This window comes from Neofelis nebulosa, chromosome 2 (genome assembly GCF_028018385.1).
Source record: "Neofelis nebulosa isolate mNeoNeb1 chromosome 2, mNeoNeb1.pri, whole genome shotgun sequence".
In the NCBI taxonomy this organism is placed as follows: Eukaryota; Metazoa; Chordata; class Mammalia; order Carnivora; family Felidae; genus Neofelis; species Neofelis nebulosa.
Window position 1 is genome coordinate 41,209,925 of NC_080783.1, and position 11,333 is coordinate 41,221,257.

General features: G+C 34.0%; 1 pseudogene; it reads right to left on the reverse strand.

Annotated features, from left to right (window-relative positions):
- Positions 1-5,798: 5,798 nt before the first annotated feature.
- On the reverse strand, positions 5,799-6,424 carry LOC131492890 (peptidyl-prolyl cis-trans isomerase A-like; annotated as a pseudogene).
- Between the last annotated feature and the right edge of the window lie 4,909 nt (positions 6,425-11,333).

The following is an 11,333-nucleotide window of genomic DNA, read 5'->3' on the forward strand; positions in this document are numbered from 1 at the left end:
AATATAAAAAGTAAAGATTATTTTTACCTCTAGAGATAAAGCAAGAAAATGCAGTTGCTGCCGTTAATGTTTTTCCTTGATCAGTGATAATATGTTATGTTATGATGGTATTGAACTTACATAAATCTCAGGCATATGCACTGTTTCTGTTTTATTTAGATATATTGGTACATTTTGATGTAAAGATTTGATATATTTCATGTACAGAAGAGATAATTGCCAGCTCCATATGTTTCTCTGGAGAGAAAGTAGGGGTAATATTATCAAAACTATTTTTTAACTCTTATACTATTTTCTATTTTTAATACAGTAGTTTTTTTTTCCTGAAAAAAGAAAAAAATATTACTAATTTGGCTTTACAAAAAGGCCACCTCACCAAAGTGAAATTTATTGATAATTTGTCAAATAGGATTCGATGTGAGAAGGGGGGGTCCAATAGTGATGTTGGATAATCTATAAACATTTGGTTGCAATTTACCCATTTTCTTTGCTATATTTAATCCTTGCTGTGCCAAGGAGGTTGAGTGGGAAAATGCTCGCTTGTGAACGGGTGTACTATTCTTCAGATCATGCCTCTCATTCTAGCCCTTGAACAATCTACTCTGATTCTTCTTTGTCAGGAATTTAATAATATTCAGGCAGAGCTATTTTGTGTGTGTGTGTGTGTGTGTGTGTGTCCCCTTTCATTATTTTTTTTTTCTTCTCAGAAATGGTTTTCTCAGTTGTTTATAAAATACTTTTCTATTAACACAAAGAAATTTGGCAATTAATTACAGTTTATTCTGTGATGTACATCTGTGCAGAATGTCACAACCACTACCAAAGATGGGTTTGCTTATCCCGACTAAACTAGTGATCTCCAAACATTTGTTCACATACAAGTAAAATAAAATATTAGCAAGCACTCACAGTATACATCCATTTATTCATTAATTACATGTGATTATCTACTAAATTAAAGGCATTGTAAGACCTTAAAATACATACAGAATACATTCAAAAAGACAAAATTTAATAGGATACAAACATATATACATCAAGAAAAGTTTTATTTTCTTACCCTACCATTTACAGCATGGCATTAAATGTATGTACTTCATTGCTCACTGTTGGATTGATTTTTATACTTACTTCTGAGGTTGCTTTTGTGTATTGCACATAGCTATTCATAGACATGAACAGATCATATACAGATGTGAACAACAGGTGATTTGAAAATGTAGGGCAAGAGAGAAACTCACCTTGAGTGAAGACCTGCTATGTGTCAGTCATATAATTATGTGCTCACATAATTTAATCCTTACACATTTCTATCAAGATATTGTATTTATTCATTTTTATAGCTTAAGAAAAAGTAATTTGGAAGTACATAGAAGATTTATGTTGGAGAACAGTATTAAAGCTAGATTCTTATTGATGATAAAGCCTACTTGTTAACATTCACTGGACCTTCAAGTGAATGAAGCCTTAGTCCCAGTTGTATGGAGAAAAATATTCATACATGAACTGCTGAGAATATTTTCCAAATGACCCTCTATGTGTATGCCTCCTCTTAATGTTCCTCCACAGGTCTACTTTTGGATACTTTGTTCTTTGAATAAGATTAGGGGACACACAATTAACTCCGGTTAAGCTGTTAAGCCATCTCTATGTTCATTTATGTGTACTTGGATGACTTTAGCTGTCATCTCTCTCTGGGTGATGAAATGCTGGTCCCTTCATAGTGTTTTCCAATCTCCTCTAGGCAAAAGATAGCTGTCTCAGAAAGAGGTGAATTAAAATTGATGATTTCAATGTTGGTATTTGTCAGCCTTTCCTTTCATGGGTGCAAATTGAGTGATTTACCAGGATTAGATCATAGTTGTCTAATAGAAGTAATAATCACTAGGTGGGAATTAACAAATGCTCAAACTGTACAAATATTTAAATGAGTGCTATTATTCATTTTTCTTCAAAGTAATTCTCCAGGAAAAAATACTGCAAAAATTCAATTGATTTTTTTTAATTATAATAAAAATGGATTATGTATATTTTACTATGGAAGGACTTGGAAAGTTTTGAGATAAGAAAGGTAAAGATTAATCTGGGATACCAGTCTTAAACAACTTCTCATCATTAATATGGCTATCTTCCTCCATATTTAATTTTTTTCTCAAAAATAATATGTAGTAAAATTATATTATAATATAAAAAATGCTAAAGTTTCTAGAATCATTCCTTATGCCTCACTGGATTTTCTTTTCAGAAAAGGCAAGGATCTATGACAATGGGAGGAAGAATTATCCAGAAACCCAATAGATACTATTTTGGGTAGAAACCTTTTTCTTCCCTCCCTTTATTCTAGTTATCTGTAGTACTCCTACCATTGTATACATTATCCTATCCTTTTCTGTATTATCTGGCAGCAGATAATAATTTTATTACCACTTCATTTACAATCACTTCCTTTTCCTATATTTATGAACCTGGTTTTCAACTTCAATTTGCTATGACAGTTTCTTACATGCTTATTGAAAAGTATTCCTTCTGTCAGTTGACTCACTTACATGCAAGAAATCGAGGGGAAACTGCTTTCCATAGCTACTTCGGACCACTTTTATGTATCATGATTTACCAACAAATTGGTGTTTGAAAGTAAAACTTTAAACTTAAGTCTATTGAATTCATATACATTTTCCTTCCTTTTAAATTACTTTTGGGCTTGGATCACAGTTTTTATGTGCAATGAAGACTAATTATAAAAATTACAAGGGGTAGTAGATGAAGTAATGGACATATCAAATGATATAGAAGATAACAAAAAAGCCAATATATATATTTTTTTAATTTTAGAAATAAAATAATTATATACAGCCAGGCAAAAATTTCCAACATAAGGAAAGCATAATTGGAATATCCAAAGGAAAAAAAAAACTGAAAAATGCAACAAACTTATCCTTCTAATATTTTTTAAAATAACTCAAATTGAATAATGTCTACATGACATGAAAGAAGGTATATACTGATAAAAAAGATACATTATATAAGTGGTGAAGTCAACCCAGAACAGAACAGACATCTGTGAAACATAACAGAGAAAACTACCAAATTAAAAAACAAAAAACACTGACAACAAAACAAAATATTAAGCAACCTTGTGTCAAAGGGAGAATTTAAATACAATTGTGGCATTTGTTAAAACTACTATAATGAAAATGCACAATCTTAGGATAAATAGGATAATTACATCCAAAATCTAAGGGAACATGTAGCTTTAAATAATTAAAAATGAAAATAAAAGTGCAAAGAGAAGTACTTACAGGAAATATGCAATACAAAAGCTTAGAAAAAGAATCAGAAGATCATTTTGAGGAACTTCTAAGACAGGAAACAATACAGGTTAAAACAGAGCTTAGTAAATTAAAAAGCAAAATAGATGTAGATCTAATGAATGTGCAACATAGAAAAACCATTAGCTTTCCTAAGTTGGGGAAAAAGGAAAACAGAAATTTACAAAATAAACAATGAAAGGAGGAAAAAGCTATCAAAACAGAAGGTATTTTGAATAAAATATTCTTCACACAACCTTAGAAAAATAAGACTTAGAACATAGGTTAACTGGAAATTGTCTAGCAAAATGCAATTTATCCAAACTGACCCCCGTAGAAATAGACAGTTAAAACCTACCAGTCACATAGAAGATGTAAAAAAAATTTAAGAAAGTGTGCTTCAAAAATTACCACAACAAAAACATTTTATAGGAGTTATCTATCAAACCTTCAAATACCATATAATTTCATTGCTACTTAATACCAAGTTATAAGAAAAAAATGTCTAACCCCTTTTATGTAGAGAATATACCACTGATACCAAGATTTAAGATTATTTAAACTGGGTGGGGGGAGGCAAAGAATAAGAAGAAATAAAATTACAGTGAAATCACTCTTTAAGTAAAAAAAATCACAATTATAGATGATAAAAAGGCTGTCAATTTAAAACACATTTTTGATAAAAATGCATAATGGCTTTTGTAACTTGATGTAAACCATGTAAACCTCAAATCTATACCTAGGACTGTAAAACAGAACAAAACCTTAAAGAATTCTTGTTAATGTCAAGAGCAAGGTAGGAATGTCCATTCTCACCACAAATACCAGTGTTGAGAAAAAAAAATCCCTATCATCTCTACCACTCAACAGGACTTGTTTTCTGGGTTTTCTATTCTGTTCTCTTGATCTGTGTGTCTATTTTGGACCAGTATCGTACTGTTTTGATTACTAAAACTTTGTAGTAGTAGATCTTGAAATCTGGAATTGTGATTCTCTACCTTTGTTCTTCAAGATTGCCCTGGCTGTTCAGGAATTTGTGTTTCCATACATGGCATTAAATGTGTAGATTACCTTTGGTATCACGGACATTATAATGATATTGGTTCTCTCAATCCATGAACATGGAATATCTTTCCATCTATTTGTGGCTGTATTCAATTTCTTTCATCAGTGTTTTATAGTTTTCAGAGTATAAGTCTTCATTTCTTTGGGTAAGTTTATTCCTATGTATTTTATTCATTCATTCATTCATTTATTTATTTATTTAGTGCAATTGTAAATGAGATTTTTAAAAAAATTTTCTTTCTGCTACTTCCTTATTGCTGTATAGAAATGCAATAGATTTCTGTTTATTGGTTTTGTATCCTGCAACCTTCCTGAATTCATTTATCAGTTCTTGTAGTGTTTTGGTGGAGTCTTGAGTGTTTTCTATACAGAGTATCATGTCTCCTGCAAATAGTGAAAATTTTATTTCACCTTACCAATTTGGGTGCCTTGTATTCTTTTTTCTTATCTGATTGCTGTGTCCAGGACTTCTAGTACTATGTTGAGTGAAAGTGGTGAAAGTGGACATCCTTGTCTTATTCCTGATCCTAAGGGAAAAAAAACTCTAGGTTTTTCACCATTAAGTATAATTTTAGCTGTGAGTTTTTATATATGTCCTTTATTATGTTGAGATATATTCCCTCTATACCTACTTTGTTGAGAGTTTTTATCATAAATGGATGTTGTACTTTGTTAAGTGCTTTTTCTGCTTCAATTGAAATGATCACATGGTTTTTACCCTTTCTCTTGATGTGATGTATCACCTTGATTGACTTATGAATATTGAGCCAAGCTTGCATTTCAGGAATAAATTCCACTTAATCATGGTGAATGAGTTTTATAACCAATTGTTAGATTTCATTTGCTAATATTTTGTTGAGGATTTTGAATTTATGTTCTTCAGATATATTTGCCTGTAGTTCTCTCTCTCTCCTCTCTCTCTTTTTTGTAGTGTCTTTTTCTGGTATTAGAGTAATGCTGGCCTCGTAGAATGTTAGTGGAAGATTTCCTCCTATTTTTTTAAATAGTTTGAGAATAATAGGTATTTATTCTTGTTTAAATATTTGGTAGACTTCACTAGTGAAGCCATCAGGCCCTGGACTTTTATTTGTTGGGAGTTTTTTGATTACTGATTTAATTTCATTGCTGGTAATTGGTCTGTTCAAATTTTCTATTTCTTCTGGATGCAGTTTTGGGAGTTTACATGTTTCTAGGAATTTATCCACTTATTCTATGTTGTCCAGTTTGTTGGCACATAATTTTGCATAATATTCTCTTATTATCTTTTGTATTTATGAGGTATCAGTTCTTATTTCTCTTTTCTTTTTTAAAGATCTTGTTTATTATTATTATTTATTATTATTATTTTGTTGTTATTGTTTCACTTTTATTTCATAATTATAAGCTTCACTCTGCAATCCAGCTAAACTTGGAAGAGAGTAAGGAAATCATGGGACCATGGAACTGCAGCAGGAGCACAAAGACTATAGGAAATCTTGAGCATATGGGGGTGGTGGGGTGCGCTCCCAAGCTACAGAAGGAGTGGTCCAGTGGTTAAGATAAGACACAAGTCAAAATTTTAGACTTGTCCATAGTCAGCAATGGTGATCTTCCCGCTGGTCTTGCCATTCCTGGACCTAAAGCACTCCCTGGCTTCCACAATGTTCATGCCTTCCTTCACCTTGCGAAACACCACGTGCTTACCATCCAACCACTTGGTCTTGGCAGTGCAGATGAAAAACTGGGAACCATTCGTGTTGGGTCCAGTGTTCACCATGGACAGGATGCCAGGATCTGTGTGCTTCAGGATGAAATTGTCATCATCAAATTTCTCTCCATCGATGGACTTGCTGCCAATGTTATGATGGCATGTGAAGTCACCACCCTGGCACATAAATCCTGGGATAATCCTGTGAAAGAAGGAACCTTTGTAACCAAATCCTTTCTCCCCAGTGCTCAGAGCACAAAAGTTCTCTGCTGTTTTGGAACTTTGTGTGCAACAGCTTGAAGGAGACATGACTCGAGGGCTTGCCACCCATGGTGATGTCATAGAACACAGTTGGGTTGACCATGGCTGGACAGTGTGGGTGGTTCCTGGGCAGCAGCATCTGCAAGGCCTGAAGATTTTATTATTAAGTAATCTCTACACCCAAGGTGGGGCTTGGATTTACAACCTCAAGGTCAAGAGTCACATGCTCTACTTACTGAGCCAGCCAGAGACCCCTGGTTTTATTGATCTGTTCTGTTGTGGTTTTTGTTGGTGTTGTTATTTGTTTGTTTAGTTTTGCTGTAATATTTATTATTTCCTTCCTTTTATTGGTTTTGGTTTTTGTTTGTGCTTCATTTTCTAGCTCCTTTATGTGTATGATTCTGGATATATGTCAATTTAGGTTGTCAAAGAATATAATATTTGTTAAGGTAAAATTCTTCAGGGCACCTGGGTGGCTCAGTCAGCTGGATGCCTGACTTCAGCTCAGGTCATGATCTCACCATCCCATGAGTTCGAGCCCCGCATCAGGCTCTCTGCTGACAGTTCATAGCCTGGAGCCTGCTTCAGATTCTGTGTCTCCTTCTCTCTCTGCCCCTCCCCCTACATGCACTTTGTCTCTCTCTCTCTCTCAAAAAGAAAATAAAAACATAAAAAATTTTAAGTAAAATTCTTCATCTGCTTAATACAGCTATTTCTGGACTCCAACATCATAGCTTGTATAAAATTTATTGCTGAATTTTAACCTAAATACTTAAAAGAGCACACTAAGTACTAAACGCTAGAAATATTAGAAGAGCAGGTAAACTACTACTTTTGGCAGATATGGTATATTAGATAGCTTGAGCTGCTATAACAAAATAGCATAGACTGGGTGACTGAAACAACAGATACTTATTTCTCACAGTATTGGAAGCTGAGAAGTTCAAGATCAAGGTACCAGCAAGGTACCTAGTTTCTTAGGCATCTTCTTGGGTCTTGTAGGTGACTGCCAACTTGCTGTATTTTCCCATGATCTCTTTGTGCACATGCAGGGAGAAAAAGCTTTCTGGTGTGTTTTCTTATAAGGACACTAATCCTATGGGATCAGGGACCCACCTCTAAAGCTCATTTTGTCTTAATTACTTTAGTCCAAACTCAACCACCCTGGAGGTTAGGACTTCCACATATGAATTTGGTGGGAGGGGACACAAAATTTCAATTCATAGCATACAGCGGTACTTTATACTATCATTTCACAAGAAAATACTTTTATCTTATTATGACATTTGACTCTGATAAAGGATTTTAGTCTGGTGAGAGACTTACAAAGTTTTATAATGAATGTCAACAGCAGGATTATATTATAATCATGGGAATTTGATTTGCAGCCAAATATAATTGGCTAATGAAACTAGTAAGCTCAATTTTTATCCCAGTATTTTAACATTTATTATTTTTCCAAGTACTGAATTTAGCCACAATTCATTTTAAAAACTCTGTTCTTTTTTTCGCTTTTCTGAAATTCTACTTTTTTCATCGATCCCAAAACTATAACCACTCATCTGAGTGTACAACAGCAGATAAGCCACAGCCAAACAGTTAAAATGACAAAAGGACATATGAAATTGTGACAGCTCAATGATCATAATGCAGACTGAAGCTCCATAAATTTATGGGATATCCCAGGATTGGCTTTGGGATGCTGAATCAGAGATAAATGTGTCTTTGTAGCTTTTACTAAGTTACTGGACTGTGCTTCATCTGCTGCAAAGCTGAATTTTGTGAGAGTTTGTTAAATAAAACCTGAAGTCTTTTAGGCAAGAGCTTTAAGGATTGTTATAGTTCCTATTATTTACTTGTGTCAAAAACATAATGAAGATAGACCTCCACAGTGTGGTAGACACACGCTGGGCAGAGGATGGTTATTGGGAATCTTTATTTTTACAATGAATATATGAAAGATTTGCACTTCAGCTGTGTATCATTCATAGCGTGTTTTAATATGTCTATATCTTTATATCATCTATATCTATATAGATATATAAACTGGCTACAGTTGAGACACTTGACATTGAAAATATTTACTTACCAGCCAGTTATTTATTGGATATGTTTAAATATTTCTTCCCAGAAGGTAAAAGAGAATGGTAGTAGAATCATTTGTGGTATAATTAAATAATCTTGAATATGATTATTGTAGAACTTAATATCTCATAAACATGTAAGCATACTACAGATATAAATATATAAACATTGATATAGTAGTCTGAGATAAAATGTAGGCATAGATACATCTTAAATATAGACATACTCGACATACTCGTATATGATTATATATTTTATAAGTGCATTCCTATTATATTTTCTAAATATATATTATAATAGTGTAACATATGTATACATGTCAGAGAGGAGGAGGAGAGCTTGCACAGTTTTTTTAAATTTTTTTTTAACGTTTATTTATTTTTGAGACAGAGAGAGACAGAGCATGAACAGGGGAGGGTCAGAGAGAGAGGGAGACACAGAATCTGAAACAGGCTCCAGGTTCTGAGCAGTCAGCACAGAGCCCGACGTGGGGCTTGAACTTACGCACCACGAGATCGTGACCTGAGCCGAAGTCGGACGCTTAACCGACTGAGCCACCCAGGCGCCCCTTGCACAGTTTTTATAAGCATAATAGGAAGATTAAAGGAGATAATGCATGTACAGTTCTTATACCTGAATTTTCATTTCATTTCATTTCATTTCATTTCATTTCATTTCATTTCATTTCATTTCATTTCATTTCATTTCATTTTTGAGAGAGAGAGCGTGTGTGTGTAGGGGAGGGGGGTAGAGGGAGACAGAGAGACAATCTCAGGCAGGTCCCAAGCTCAGTGCAGAGCCCAATGAGGGGCCCCATCCCACCACCCTGCAATTGTGACCTGAGCCAAAATCAAGTTGGATGCTCAATTGACCCAGCTACCCACACGCCCCTTATGCCTGAATTTGTAGGTATTATTGATCAACGTATGACAACTAGTCTTAGAAATTTTTTTCACAGATGCCTTATTTTATATAAAAGGTATGTATTTAATAAATTTTAATCTAAACAAAAATAGTTGCTTAGTCTCTTGGAGATTTAGAGAAAAGGAGTAAATGATAGTTATAAAATAATTGGGCTTGTTACGCACTGAGGATCAGCATGCAGGACTAGGAGCTCTGCTCTCCCTTAAGGCTACTGGTGCCCTCCTGCGTCTGCAGTTCCAAATGCTCCTCTGCAGGGGTGCCTGGGTGGTGCAGTCCCTTACACCTCTGCCTCTTGGACTCACTTGGCTCAGGTCATGCATTGGGCTTCTGTGCCTATGGTGCAGGGCCTGCTTGGGATTCTGTCTCTCTTCTCTGCTTTTCCCCTGCTGTGTGTGTACTTTCTCTCTTTTTCTCTTTCTCTCTCTCTCTAAAAAAAAAATAAATAAAACAACAACAACAACAACAACAACAACAACAACAAACAAATGCTCCTCTGTGGAGACAGCAATAGTCAGAATTACTGTTTGGACAAACTCCATTTTGACCCTCCAATCACCTATATTCAAAATGGAAAGTGAATTAAACATAACCTCATTCCTAAGCAGTCCACACACCTGGTCTTATTTTATTCAGATAGCTGTGCTGCTTTTGTAGCTATGTCATACCTGGAGGTGTATGCCCATACCATTCATTGCCCTCTGTTCTTTACAATAGAAAAAAATCATCTTAAAGGCTTCTACTATTCATATTCTCAAGTCTAGGAAATCACCCTTCGGTCTAAAATGTCTAGGGTAAATTTGTGAAACGCTATGGACAGCCACACAAAACCTTGCATCTGTGTTACAGGGAAGCAAATATGCCAACAACTTAGTATTAAAGTCTCCATGTCTCTCACACCCCAATGTGCAGCTTCAAAGAAATAGTTCTATGTTTCTGAAGAAAAATTAAATAATATATTGATTGTTATTAGTATATACTTAATAAAGCTATAAAATTATTGCTAATGTTCCATATACCCAATTTTAAAAACAGCATTAATCAATCATTATTTTGCAAAAATTAAGTCATGAGATTGTAATAGAAGATTAATATAATTCATGGTATTTTAGTATAAATTTGTCAAAAAATTTTTGTTTAGGAATATTTGTTTCATATTTCAAATCCATTGTGATCCGATACTTTTGTAAAATTTAATAAAATTAAGTAAAATGAAGTAAAAAAATAAAATTCACTTTTAATTATCAGACATAGCAAACATTAAAGTGTATATATATGAGTTATACATGATAGAAATATCATTAGAGGAACAATATAGGAAAAACAAAATAAGTACAAAACACTATATCTTCTTCATAGTATGCACATGAACACTTAAGAAAAAGTACTGTCTTCATGTTCATAAATGTTGTCCTTTTGCAATTATACCTAAATAAAATGTTATGAGAGAAGTAGCAATGCTCCACTTAAGCACCTACATGCATACTTTATACAAGTATTGAGGATATCTGAATGTAAAGTATTAATTGTGACAAATGAGCTTGTTGCTTCCTTGTTAGTTAGCCAACTTACATTGGATTGATAACAGTGATTATAAAGAATAATGTGCATCTAGGGGCGCCTGGGTGGCTTAGTTGGTTGAGTGTTCAACTTCGGTTCAGGACAGGATCTCGCAGTTTGTGAGTTCGAGCCCCGGGTCGGGCTCTGTGCTGACAGCTCAGAAACTGGAGCCTATTTTAGATTCTGTGTCTCCCTCTCTCTACCCCTTCCCTGCTCATGCTCTGTCTCTCAAAAATGAATAAACGTTAAAAAAAAGAATAATGTGTATCTACATTCTTTGTATATATTGTTCTAATAATAATGCTCAGAGTAGAGATTTATAAGCAATTTCAGCATTCTCTGGTTTATTATCTTTTTTTTTCCAAAATAAAACAAGAAGCTCTGATTTTTGTAATGCACCTTTAATCATTTACTGGTAGTACAATACAGAAAATTCTCCTATAAAG